The following is a 14515-nucleotide window of genomic DNA, read 5'->3' as shown; positions in this document are numbered from 1 at the left end:
GGCTGCCAGTACAGCGGTGGTGGTGGGAGCCTCTCCAGCCTCCTCAGCAGCGCTAAGGATGTCCGACTGCAGCTTAGGTCTGCTCCCCGCTGGCAAGTGGACATCCCCCGAGGGCTGCCGGGCTGCCAGAGGGATGCCTGATTGCCAGCTTAGGCCCAATCCCCCAAGAAGCAGGCCTAAGCCAGCAGGTGGTCATCTCCCGAGGGGTCCCAGACTGCGAGAGGGCACAGGCCGGGCTGAGGGACTGCCCCCTCCCGAGTCCACAAGTGTTTGTGCACAGGGCCTCTAGTGGTATATAAGGTAAAGAAGATATATTTGTATAGGGCACTTACCATGAATGGAAGCTTGCAGGACTGGAAGTTGCTCTGGGTGAGCCAATGAGTGAATGTGAAGGCCTAGGATAGTGGTCGGCAAACTCATTAGTCAACAGAGCCAAGTATCAACAGTACAACGATTGAAATTTTTAAAACTTAAACTATATAGGTAGGTACATTATTATTAACTTAATTAGGGTACTCCTAAGCTGGCCTTTGCTAAAATCTGATTGAGGTACATTCGCTGAGGTCGACCCCTTCCAACTCTCCCATCCACACTCGTCTTGTATACTTGTTTTGTCTATCTCCTTTCGTTCATCCTCTCTATATGTCCAAACCATCTCAACATACCTTTCTCAATCCTCGACACTACATCACTTCTTTCACTCCACAACGTTCCCTGTATGTGTGCGCCCGCACGTGGTATTTTGTGGAAGAGCCACACTCAAGGGGCCAAAGAGCCACATGTGGCTTGCAAACCACAGTTTGCCGACCACTGGCCTAGGACATCACTGTACAGTAGTATGAACTTTATAAACACTGCACTCTCAGGCTACCTAAATTTATTTAATAATAGCACAGTGTTCTGCTTACAACATTAACAGCTACATCACTAGGCAGTACCAATTTTTCAGCTCCATTATCATCTTGTGGGGTTGCCATTGTATATGTGGTCCATTGTTGACTGAAACATCATTATGTATACAGCGCAAGACTGCATACAGTTTCATTTGCCAATGATGCCTCAATAAAGCTGGGGGCTGAGGGTGGGAAATGAGCTTCAGAAAATGAGCTAAAGTGGGAAGCAATGACACAGACAGGAAAGAGCTTCCATTGACTAGATGACCTTATACTTCATGGGGGAGAGAAGAGGAAGTTCTTGGATTTGGGTGGAACAAAAGATATTACTTATTTCTCTATTGCTGCTTCAGTTCTTTAACACAAGTTTCCTTCTAGAACAGAAATCAACCTTCGATCCAGTGCAAGTTCTGTCTCGTGGTACTTGCAGTCACCTCAACTCAAGACAAACTTGTTTTTTCCTAACTCAAGTAATTCCAGCCTCAATATCTTGGGGGGAAACTTCTAAATATATATAGAACCAAGCTTTATTTATCCTCATTATGACAATGAATTATTGTATGTCATGCCCTTCACCAAATTTTTTACAATTTTTGATAACACATGCCTCCCCCCTTCCCAAGTTCAACTGAAGCCATATTAGTTTTATATAAAAGTACTGAAAGTAGCAACAATATCAAATTTAAGTTTATCCCTTCCTTTTCCAAATATTGCCTAACAGGTAGAAGTTTGAGAAAAAAAAATGTTGGTTTAACACACTTAATAAATGTATCAGAATATTACAGATTTTTAATAAAGAATCTATTTCATACTAAAACAAGCCAGGCATAATTTTGTTTTATTAAAAAATCCTCTATATTTTTCTTAAATTGTTAAAAGTATTCACCTCCTTTATTTAAAGTATCTACAGCATTAAAAATATATTATCATTGATCCACTCAAGACTTCATCAACAGCGATTCTAAATGATACCAATCATTACCCCAAATTTACTTTTGTTGGGAAGATTTTGAATAGTGGAGCAATTTTTGTAATGATGACTGTAAACAAAATAAGAATTAGAGTATTTATTTATTGCCTGGTAACCCTGATGAAAAAATATCAAAGTCAGAGAGAATCATAGGACGTAATCTTCAATTCTTAAGCCATATATAAATGTATATGTCAGATGCTTGAACATTCTATATTTATACCACTTTATGTTCAAAGGGAAGAATATTATGATTATAAAACTAACTAGGAAGGAGATTATTAAAAAGTTTTTAAAAATTTTGAAACCAACCATAAAATCTTTTTTCAAGAGCTTTTTCAACTCTTAGGATCTTAAATTACTGCACAAGTCATAATGTAAAAGTAATAAAATACAAAGATGTTCAATAGAATTTAAATTTTTAACTTAAGGGGATTTGGAAGTTCAATCATTCTCAAAGAGGCTGTAAAGATGATTAAAATCCGGAAGCAAGCCTGAAAGAAAAAGGACACAGTCATTACTGGAAATGTAATACAATGTTAACTCTCAGGTTTCACATTTAGACTAGAAAGCTTAAGTTCAAGGCCATTACACCAATTTTTATAGAAATGCAATGTTTTCCAACTCATGGGCCATCCCTTAAAAAGCTAAATGTGGGTAATAATGATTATCAACTCAAATTAGTCACACACCCACCAGGGTAAATTGGAAATGAAAAGCTTCAATTACCCGAGCTAACATAAATGATTTATTTCCTTCTGCTGACATGAAAAGAGAAGAATTGAATGTTTGGGAAGGATAGCATTGACCCACCCTGCACTAAGGTCAGACAGATCACTCTGCAAACATATTCACAGAAGAGGTTCAACTTGGCAGAAAAGAAACCACCTATTCCAAAGGTCACCACGTCGGCTCGACTTTTCGTCTGCTGTGAGAAAAGTCCTTTCAAAGTCCATTACAGTAAGGCAGCAGCTGTTGTGTAGATGGGGAGCCTCCAAAGGAGAATAGTTTCTCATATTTCCAATCCAACGCCTCCACTTCACAGGCTATTTCTTGTCTCCTCTGACACCATTCTTAGTCATAACCTCAGGGCCTTGCTCTTGCATCTCAATGCCTACTCCCAAATATTTCTCTACATGTTACATAGACTTAAGCAGAGCTGAAAATCACATGGTCTCAGTCAAGTCTAGTGCAACCCACACTCCTTTCTAATGGCCTGTAAATCCCTACATAGTGCAAGCCCAGCCTATGTCCTCAGCTCAACCCCTTGCTCACTTCAGCTGCACTGAATTTGAGTTTCTCCAACACCCCAAACCTCATCTCACCTCAGAACCTCCACCTGGTGTGTTCCTTCCCCCAACTCTGCCCCTGGCTGACTCCTTGTCACATTTTGGTTTCTGTTTAAGCCCCACTTCCTCAAGGAGGCCTTTCCTATTTATATCAAGTAGACTCCTCGCCTTTATTTTCCCCAATTTCAGTTCTTTCTTTTCTTTATTTTTAATTATTTTCCTTTGTTCTTCACTTTTTTTTAGCAGCTACGCTGTATTTTTTCCAGCTTTATTGATATATATATTTGACTATAGCATTATGTAAGTTTAAGGTGTACAGTGTGTTGATTTGATCATTGTAAAATGATCACCACCATAGCATTAGCGAACAACTCTATCACGTTATGTAATTATCATTTTTTTGTTGTAAGAACATTTCAGATCTATTCTCTTAGCAACTATCGAGTATATGATACAGTGCTATTCGCTATATTCACTGTGCTGTACATTAGATCCTCAGAACATATTCATCTTTTAACTAAAAGTTTGTGGCCTTTTACCAAATACCTCCTTTTCCCCCCAATATTATCTGTCTTGTTCACCTTGCATGCCCAATGCTGGCACAAGGCAAAAATACAATAAATGCTTATTCAGTCAAATCCATCTTACCCTAATCTATCTTTTTCAAACTCCCTCTCTTCTTATAGGAATCAGACCAAAGTGAACTCATCATTTATTCCATCTTATCATTATTATTAAAGTCAACATATATAGCTACTACATGCCAGAAACTGTAGACGCTGCCATAACAGATATTATTTACTGTGTTTATTATGTGCTAGGAACTATTATAAGTACTTTACATGTTATCTCATTATATCAACACAACTATGTAAACAAGCAACTATATTTTTAAAATTAAAGTTGTTGGGGTAACACTGATTAATAGGATCATATAGGTTTCAAATGTACATTTCTATGATACATGATCTGTATATTGCATGGTGTCTCCACCACCCAAAGTTAAATCATCTTCCATCACCAAATATTTGGTCCCTTTCCTTCCCACCCCCATCCCCTTCCCTCTGATAACCACCGTACTGTTGTCTGTGTCTATGAGTTTCAGTCTTATAGCCCAAATATGAGTGAAATCATGTGGTTCTTAGCTTTTTTTGGTCTGAACTTATTTTGACAAGCAACTATTTGTATCCCTTCTTTAAAGATGAGGGAACTGAGACAGACAGAGAGGTTAATAATGTTCCCAAGATGACACAAACAGTAAGGGGTAACGCTGAAATTCTGCACTCTCAGAATAAAATAAAATTGAATAAACTAAAAGTTCTGCCTTAAGATAAGTACCATTATGTAAGTTTAGGTAATGGAGAGAGGGGAAAGAAAAGTGAGCAGGAAATTTAAAGAAGGAGATCATATCTGCTTAAGCGAGACCAGGAACATTTGTTTGAATGTGGTATTTAAGATTAGATTTGAAAAAATATTAGGGTTTTGGCAAATGAATACCAGGAATTGGTACAAGAGGCCCTTATCAGAAAGAAAACAGTGAGAATAAAGACACAGAGAAGAGAGCTACTAAGTGTGATCAGGAAATAGTAATAGTGGAATTCTTATATGTTGTCCCATCTCTTGAGCCCAAATAGTGAAAGTCCTTGCCTGTATATCCCTGATAATTTATCTGTGGCAGAAAATGGAATGAAAATGCATTCCATTTTCAAGGTTTTACAATAGTAATTACTGAGACCCATTCTTTGTTATTCGTTCATTATCTATTTTTGGTGGCTATTCTCTCTGAAACTGGATTTTATATTTTTGATAGCAGGCACCATGTCTTACATTTTCATCAGAGGGGTTACAAAAGCTGACTCTTGAAAATGTCAGTGAACAAGAATAAAAGTCAGGGGAGACTAGCCAAAAGCTAGGCACTATACAGAGGTGTCAATGGTACAGTGATGAAATACCACCCTTGCCCTCGAAAGATTGATATTCTGACACAGAGATGAAAGATTGGTGTAAATTCTTACAACACAGTGAGTATGTCAGAAGACATACAAAGAACTGCAGCTGTAGAATTCTGTAAAGCAAAATTATTTTAAAATTAATTCCAATAGGTATTTAAATTATAATGGTATTTTCCAAAAGTGTTTGTGCACAATTTTTTCAAGACGAAGAACAGTAAATGTCAATAATAATGAGTACTTATGAAATGAAAGCTTTTGCAACAGTTATTTACATAGAACAGTAGAGAGTCTCATCTAAAATTTTATTAATGTGGTTACCATGAATTCTCCTCAGTGAATAATTCAATTCAGCAATCCCTTTTATGTTCCCTACCTGTGGCTTTCTATAATCAAAGTGCTTGACTGGAGAAATTCAAATAACTTTTTTCCTCTTTCGGTAAAAAGCAATTACTTTCAATTTCCTTCACATATTCCCACCATACTCCCATTAGAATATTTACTTAAAGTCCCAAACAACTGAACATGCGAGTACACACACACACACACACACACACACACACACACACACCCGCTAATGCCTGTCTTAGGAAGGGGCTGAATTGAAGGTGTGTGGTGATTCTTCATTACTTATCAGACTTTTTTTTTTTTTTGCATTTATTCACTCTTAGAGAGTCCGCCATTCAGCTTCGCTGTGTAAGTCCTGGCACTGGAAAACTGCTTGAAATCATGAGGAGACATTTGTCTCCCCACCCCCCTTTAATTGATGTGTATTATAAATTAGGTCTTGATAATCATAAAACTTGGAAGCATCCAAATGAAGGAAAGACCAGCTGGACTCGGTATTCCCCGCTCCCTCCGCTGAGGGTAGATACTGCTAATAGATCCCAGCGCTCTTTCCCACGGAGCCTGGGCATTGCTCAGATTCCTTCTCTTCATGCTGCTCCAGGCAACCTCTGTCCTGCAAGATAAAACCTTTATTGTGCATGACTCTTTTCACAGGAATAATATGCTTCCTGCAATTCAAGACACTGTGGAAAGCTACAATCTATTTTCAGCTACCATGGTACCTACTATTTAGCAAAGTGCTCCTTAATGTGTGAGCAAGGCTTGCCTGTGCCATGCACTTGATGTTCCTCACCACCCTTCTCCCACCTCTCAGCACTGCTGTATCCTGGCCCACTAAGTCTGTGAGTCACTCCTCCTTCTTCTGGGAGACACCATAACTCCTTTCCACACCCGAGGTTAAGGTCATGCTGAAGGATCCATTCTTGCCTTTCTGTTCTTTTCTCAACACACTCCACAGTCACTCTCACCCATAGCCATGGCTTCATGTTCTTTCCTCATTTACGTCTCCCGCTCAGATCTCCCCAGCTCCAGGGCCCCATCCCAACTCTTGGTTGGAGCTTCTACATGCCTGTCTTGCTACTGCCACAAATTTAACATGAGAACTCAATCCTAGTCACCAAAAGTCCCTTGTCCTTCCTCCTGTTTCCCTTCATATTATCAGCACATTATCTTCCAATTACTCAAGCCGGGAACCTTGGGATCTCCGTCAGCTCCTCTTTTTCACTCTCTATTTCTAAAGGATCACCAGGGTTTGCCAATTCTAATCTGAACTGTCATTCAAGCCTGTCCCCTCCTCATTTGTTCAATGCCACAGCACTCATGTGGGCTTTCATTTGCTCCCACTTTAATGCCTGGCACTCTCCTTCTCACTTATCTTCCTGCTCAAATCTCCCCTCTCTGAGCTATCCAGCCTTCCCATCTCCTTGTCCCCTCTAATGATACCATCAAGGACTGTTTCCTTACAAGTGTGATTATGTTATTCCCCATCTCTGCTAAAAAGTGCCTCTACATTCCTTCAGAATAAAGTCAATGTCTCCCAGTAACTTTAAAATAAAGCTCGAATTCCTAATGAGGACCAGGTGCCTTTCTCATCAAAGAGCGTCTTGATTAAAAGCTCAGACTCTGGAGCCAGATCGCCCGGCTTGGTGACATGAAGCAGGACTGCTGAACGCACTGGTGTAGGCTGAGGGGTCCTGAGTGTGCCTGCCGTCTGGCTGAAGGCTGAGGGATGAGCCCCACTGACCAAGCTGCCTTGGGCTCAGAGGAAGTGGCACCACTTTCTATTTCACTTACTGGTATAGGCAGGAGAAGGGCTCTGTTTCCTTATCTATAAAGTAGGGCTAATACTAAGATGTATTTCATGGGATTGGTATGAGAACTGAATGAATGAATATGTGTAAAGCCCTTAGAACAGTGCCAGGAACTTAAGTGCCCAATAAGTATAATCTGTGCTTTTCTAACTTTGTGGTTTTTATTGCTCATTCTGTTTCCTCTCCCCCAAATTTCCTCAGGCAACTCCAGTCTGTGCTTCTTGATACCCTATCCACTCTTCAAACTCTGCAGATGTGCCATGATTGCCTCCATGAAGTCTCACTTGATCCCTATAAATATGAGTTCTTTAGGCTTGAACTCAACTCTCAGGTACCTGCGGCCCTGTATTGTGGAACTTACTATAGTAACTATATTTTGTACTACCTAAATTTATACGCTCTCAAGGCCTTATCTTCCTGGAAAGATTTTATGTGTCTTAAGGCACCATGTACAGTTTCTCTTGGTGTTCCCACAGTGCCTACAGACCTATGGTGACATAATAGGTTCATCATAGGCAATAACAGAATTGTTTATTAAGCACTAACTATGCACGGGGATGGACCTGGACAATATTATGATAAGTGAAATAAGCCAAACTGAGAAAGACAAATATCACATGATCTCACTTATATGTGGAATCTAATGAACAAAATAAATTGACCAATAAAATAAGACCCAAAGCAGGGAGGCAGGGAACAGACTGACATACCTTGATGTGGGGGGCGGGGGGGGGGGCCAAGAAGAGGTAAACCAAATAACATATACTTATATGCATAGCCTCTGGACAGGGGCAATAGGGTAGTGAAGACCTGGGAGATGGATAGGACCTGGAAAGAGGGGGGAAAGGTGTGTGTGTGGGGGGGTAAATGGGAGATATCTATAATACTATCAACAATAAAAAATATATTTAAAAATGAAAAAAACTAAACAAAATAAATTGATTTTATTTTTTTGTAAAAGTGTTTTATATACAGTATTTAAATTCTCATACAACTCTTATAGTTTATTCCCTTTTACATAGTGAGACAGTATTTAAATAACTTGCTTAGTATTTAGCAGCTGAAAAGTGGTGGGTATTAGATATTAGACCCCAGGATCTTGCTGGTTCAGGGGTTGGACTCCTTCTACTTCATGGTGGTTATCTTGTCTGGCTCCTTCTGCCCAGGAGCTACCATTTCCTGATTATAGATTATATTCCAGGAGCTTTTCTTACATTATTTCTAAGCTTCCTTGCTTAGAAATATTATTCCTATTATTATTCCTATATGTATGAGGTAATCAAAACTCACAAATGTTAAGCAATTTACCTTAGACTTCACATCTAGTAAATTCCAGAGGCAACTTTTAAATCTGACCACAAACTCTCCCACCCTCTAAAAAAGCACTTGTCACATTTTAGGAGAAGTCCCTTAAGAAATGTTACTGTCTTCATTATTCTTGCTCTTTATTATTATGCGCAGGGTCTCATTTATGCCGGTTTATTTCATTTAGACACCCGTTTGTCAGAAATCTTTACTATCTTATAGAAAAATGTTATTTCTGCATTATAGTTTATCAACTTTTGTCTTTTTATATTGACTACTTAATCCTATTTATTATAAACAACTTGGAAAAAAAAGACAAACTTGTTCTCCCAAGAATTTGATGGAGTTTTACATAAAATGACCTTTTAAAAAGCTTCAAAACAGCAAAAGAAACCATCCACAAAATGAAAAGGGAACCCACAGTATGGGAGAACATAATCTCCAGCCATACATCTGATAAATGGTTAATTTCAAAATATATAAATAACTCATACAACTCAACAAAAGGAAGACAAAAAAATCCAATTGAAAAATGAGCAAAAGACCTGAATAGACACTTCTCCAGAGATGACATACAGATGGCCCAGAGACATATAAAAAATGCTCAGTGTCACTAATCATCAGACAGATGCAAATTAAAATGACAATGAGGTACCACCTCACACCTACCAGAATGGCCACCATCAGTAAATCAACAAACAAGTGCTGGCCAGGGTGTGGAAAAAGGGAACACTAGTACACTGCTGATGGGAATGCAGACTGGTGCAGCCACTATGGAAACCAGTATGGAGACTCCTCAAAATATTAAAAATTGAACTGCCTTTTGACCCAGTGATCCCACTTTTGGGAATATATCCTAAGAATTCCAAAATACCAATCAGAAAAATTATATGCACCCCTATGTTCATAGCAGCGCTATTTACAACAGCTAAGATTTGGAAACAGCCCAGTAGATGAGTGGATAAAAAAGCTGTGGTACATTTACACCATGGAATACTATGCAGCTGTAGAAAAGAAGGATCTCTTATCCTTTGAGAGAGCATGAATGGACCTGGAGATTATTATACAAAGCGGAATAAGCCAGTCAGAGAGAGACAAATATCACATGATCTCACTTATATGTGGAATCTAATGAACAAAATAAACTGATGAGCAAAATAGATCCAGGGACAAAGAAGCATGGAACATACTGTCGAATGTCAGAGGGAAGGCAGGGGTAGATGGGTGGGAAGAGATCAACCAAAGAACTTGTATGCATATATGAATAACCCATGGACAGATATGGGTGGTGAAGGCCTGGGGTTGGGGGTGGGGGCATGGGGGTGGGGGTGGGGTCTAGGAGAGGTCAATGGGAGGAAAAAGTGAACATATGTAATACTTTCAACAATAAAGATTTAAATTTAAAATAAATAAAATAAAAAGCAAAGGCTGCCTGACTGAGGAGCTGTTATATCTCCATTTTCTGCTGCCTTCTATTACATGTTTTCAGGCATTGAAAACCTGTTCACATTTTACAAATTTGATTTCCACTTACTTTCTTAATCATGATGATTAATTTCTAAAAATTTGCTCAACAGGAGGAAGGGAAGGGCATGTAGAAAACTCGTGCAATATAATTTGAAACCTTACCATTATAGAAACTTCCTTCTTCTCTCTCTGGAAGATCTATCTTTTCAGTTATCTATCCATCATATACTATAAAAAGAGAAAATCAATTTATCTTTTCAAAGTCTTTCTAAGAAAAGTTAATGATGACTTACCTAATATTTTAAAATGCTAAACACAAAATATTTATCAATGATACAATGAGATAACTTCCATCCTGAGATTTTAATGTTACTGCTATTTTAATATTTAGAGCTCAAGTGAATTAAGGTATTACCAACCTGGGTATGAATTTGACAAAGAGGAAAAGGTCAACTCTTTTGTGGTGGCCACAAGACTAGTCTCCAGTGGGAGAAAACCTGGGGATGCCCAACGACTCCCTAACCAGCAATTCATCTTCTAAATTCAATTCTAGAGAAGTTTGGCCCAAGTACCAAGAACTAAGAGGGGTGATATTACCTCCACTCCTGGGAGCTAACACTGTGGGTGAGGAGCATTGTGGTCCAATAATACACTGTGTACAAGATTTTTTAAGATTCCATAGTTTCCTATTCCATAAGTCAAAAGTGAATAAACATTCATCAGATAGGTTACTTCCCATGTTTTTGTTGTTTTTTAAAAAATATATTTTTATGGATTTCAGAGAGGAAGGGAGAGGGAGAGAGGGAGAGAGAGAGAGAGAGAGAGAGAGAGAGAGAGAGAGAGAGAGAGACATCAGTGATGAAAGAGAATCATTGATCAGCTGCCTCTTGCACACCCCTCACTGGGGCTCAAGCTGGCAACCTGAGTATGTGTTCTGACTACGAATCAAAACGTGACCCCCTGGTTCATAGGTCGACACTCAACCACCGAGCCACACCGGCTGGGCTAACCTTCCAATTTGTAAGTACAAAGGACACTCATTCCCCCTTGAACTTGGAGATTCTTCTCCTGGGCAGAAAATCATCCTGCCTTGGGAATTGTATGACATTTTATTCCCTACAATGAAGCTAGTATAACTAATTGTTCTCAATCAGTGGATACATGGTTGTTTATAAGTGTTTCTACCTAAACTAAGTAATTACTCAACCTTGTGCTCTTCTGGGAACATTTCTCCAGCCAGGTCTGCTGTGCAGTCTAACATGGAGGGATAGGAATGGCCATGCACCTGCATTCTCTGCAGTCCTCAGCTTTGATTTCAACCCCAGGAAGCACTTCAGCCCCCTCCTCAAGCAGCTTTTGACACAGTTCAGCACCCTGTTACCACCAAAACAATTTCTACTCAACAAGACCTCGGAGTTGGCAATGGATTGTGTATGTGCTGGACAGCTCATCCTTGCTCCTGTGAGGTTGCTGCTGCTGCTTATTCAGATTTACTATTCTGTCCCCAAGGCCCAGAGCAGCACAATAATCTGGATGTTCCTCCAAAGTTATTTGTAATGGTAATTATAAAAGACCTTGCAGTATCCTTTTCTCAGTCATATTCTGATCTAAAGTTTTTTGTGGTCCAATTACCCAGGTGAAAAGGGGGGCTCTGTTCTGACTTCAGTTGGGGCTCCAGGGCCCAGGCCTGGGCAGGGGAGTGGAAGGGACTGCCAGGAGCTGTGAGTGCTGAGCAGAAGGAAGCCAAGATTGGAGCCCTGGGTGCCTTGTAACTTGTAAGGGAAAGAGTAAAGAATCAAGTGGAGAAGTGTGGATAGAGGACCAGCCAACTAAGGTAAGATGAAATGAATTAATTTGGGAGAAGCCTGCAGGGATTCCTTAAGGCAAAGGTCACCTTCTGTTGAGTTGCTTTTGTGGAGTGGGAGTTGGGAGAACTGGGAAGGCTATTACTATCCAGTCTGGGTTGGAAATTTTAACTCTTCTCTAACAATATTGTGGTTTTACCCATCCTAGACTATTGAAGTTACAAGAATGTGTGTGAGAAATGAGAACAATGAAATCAGCTGTCATGTTTTCTACTCATACTTTAATGTTCATCCTGGAATATGTGAAGGAAAGACTTGCAGCTGTGAGTTAACCAGGAGTCTGGGCATCATATCAAATAAATTAAAATACTTGCCATAATTTCCTTGGTGAATAAAAAAACCCTGTGGTCTCCTAACAGCACTGTTAAAAGTGATAGTAAATTTAGAATTAGTCAGGCTTATTTTCAGAATACTTAAGGCTATAACGAATTATTTTATTTCTTTAGAAGACTAAACTCATGCAATTTTTAAATTACCAATCCTCTACTAAAGTTCTCCCTTTATTTATCCACCATCAGAATTGAAGTGTTTGAGTAAGAACAACACAATTAAAATAAGTGGACTATCATTAAAAATATCAATAAGTTAATAACAGAATGAACAATTGCTTGTTTCTTGTCTATGTCCCCTTAGTAGGATGTAAACTCCATGAAGATAAGAATTTGTTCTTTCTTGTTTATAATTATATCCCTAGTGGCAACAACCTGCCTATGGCATAATACACTCTCAATATACATTTGCTACAACAGAGAGTTAAGGAGGAGCTGAGTAGATGAACAGGTAAACATTTATATTCTCTAACATTTGAAATTTAAAAAAAAATATTTTAAAATATTCTTGATTTCAGAGAGGAAGAGAGGAAAGGAGAGATAGAAACATAAGTGATGGCTTAGCTGGTTTGGCTCAGTGGACCAAAGGGTCCCGGGTTTGGTTCCAGTCAAGGATATGTACCTTGGTTGCAGGCTACATCCCGTGCCCGAGCCCTTGGTCAATATTTGGCCAATCCTTGGTCAGGGCTCGTGCAGGAGGTAACCAATTAACGTGTTTCTCTCACATCGATGTTTCTGTCTTTCCCTCTCTCTTTCACTCTCCCTAAAAATCAATGGAAAAATATTCTCTAGCGAGGATTAACAAACAAACAAACAAACAGACAAAAAAAAAAAAAAAAGAAAGAAAGGAAGGAAGAAAGAAAGAAAGAAAGAAAGAAAGAAAGAAAGAAAGAAGGAAGGAAGGAAGGAAGGAAGGAAGGAAGGAAGGAAGGAAGGAAGGAAGGACGATTAGTGCTGAGAAAGAATCATTGATCAGCAGCCTCCCGCACACCCCACACTGGGGATAGAGCCTGTGGAATCGAACTGTGACCATTTGGTTCATATGTCAACACTCAGCCAATGAGCCATGCCAGCCGGGCTAACATTTGAAACTTTTAAAAGTGCTTTAACTTTTCAATCATATCTGCTGAGTAATATTAGATCAAATGTAGCAATCAATATTTTGATGCTCCATTAGTCATTCAAGGGTATTTTTTAAATGAAAGATGAGTGTTTCTGGAACCCAACCATGATCTTTGGATCATGAAATGAAATAAACCTATAATAAGACAACTTCCTCTCACAGAATATAGTGCTCATTGAATTAACTAGGTCTAGAAGATCTCTAGAAGAAACTGAAGATGAAGAGATGGTGGGTGGTTGAAACTAGAACTGAGTACAATTGTTGGCCCATATTTGCAAAAAGATTTCAGGGATTTACTCCTCCTTCCCCACTTCCCCTGGCTTTCTTTCTTGCTTTCTATTAAATGTATTGGGGTGACATTGGTTACTAAAATTATGTAGGTTTCAAGTGTACAATTCTATGATACATTGTCTCTATATTGCACTGTAGGGCTTCCTTTTAAACTGCAGACAAAATAAGTTTCAGTGATGGATATTTGCTTAGGACCCCATTCTCTTATGGGTATAATTTGCCACTTTACTCATAGGCACTATACAAAAAAAGTGATGACCTATGTAAGACACCAGGATTTGGGGAAAATATATAAAAGAAAAAAATAACATGTATGCCACAGCCTCTTACCACACATGTAATATATTCTATAGGTTTTTCCTTCTGAATATATTTATGTTCTAGAGATAAAGAATAGAAGCTATCTTTTAACTTACCCCATCTTTCATTTTTGTACATTAATAAAAAAGGATATAAAGGCTCAAAGCCAGAAAAAATACAAACTCTTATAGAAAATAGAGGTCTTAAGCAAGCAAGTAGAATATATGGCCAATCCTTATCTTGTTCATTTGTGGGTTTTTTTTGTTGTTGTTAATTCTCACTCGAGGATATTTTTTCCATTGATATTTTTAGAGAGAGTGGAAGCGAGGGAGGCACATTTTACTTACAGGTGGGCCTATTCGCGCATCTGTCTTATCTGTGGGTCCTTCTTGGAAAAGGTGTATAATCAGAAGAAAGAAAATAATACAATGCTGGGCTGAAGAATAATGAAGAAAAACAAATCTTTTGACATGCGTGGACTATGGAAATACTTTCCATGCATGCTTCTAAGAACTCCTTTTGAAAAAATTACTTGAGGATGTACTCCAGTAAAAGGAAAAAAAAAAAATCAATCC

The 14515-nt window shown here is 38.8% G+C and overlaps 1 long non-coding RNA gene across 1 annotated transcript; it reads right to left on the bottom strand.

The window, feature by feature from the left end:
- Nucleotides 1–2227: 2227 nt before the first annotated feature.
- LOC308527020 lies at nt 2228–14322 on the bottom strand. The gene is made up of 3 exons (XR_013996593.1): nt 14288–14322; nt 10195–10260; nt 2228–2357 (listed from the first exon to the last, which is right to left on the bottom strand). It is a non-coding gene; the product is annotated as an uncharacterized lncRNA (long non-coding RNA).
- Nucleotides 14323–14515: the final 193 nt, after the last annotated feature.

The sequence above is a fragment of the Myotis nattereri genome (assembly GCF_964212035.1).
Source record: "Myotis nattereri genome assembly, chromosome: 11".
Classification (NCBI taxonomy): domain Eukaryota; kingdom Metazoa; phylum Chordata; class Mammalia; order Chiroptera; family Vespertilionidae; genus Myotis; species Myotis nattereri.
The sequence above is the reverse complement of the archived record's forward strand: the minus strand, read 5'-3'. Positions and strand labels throughout refer to the sequence as shown.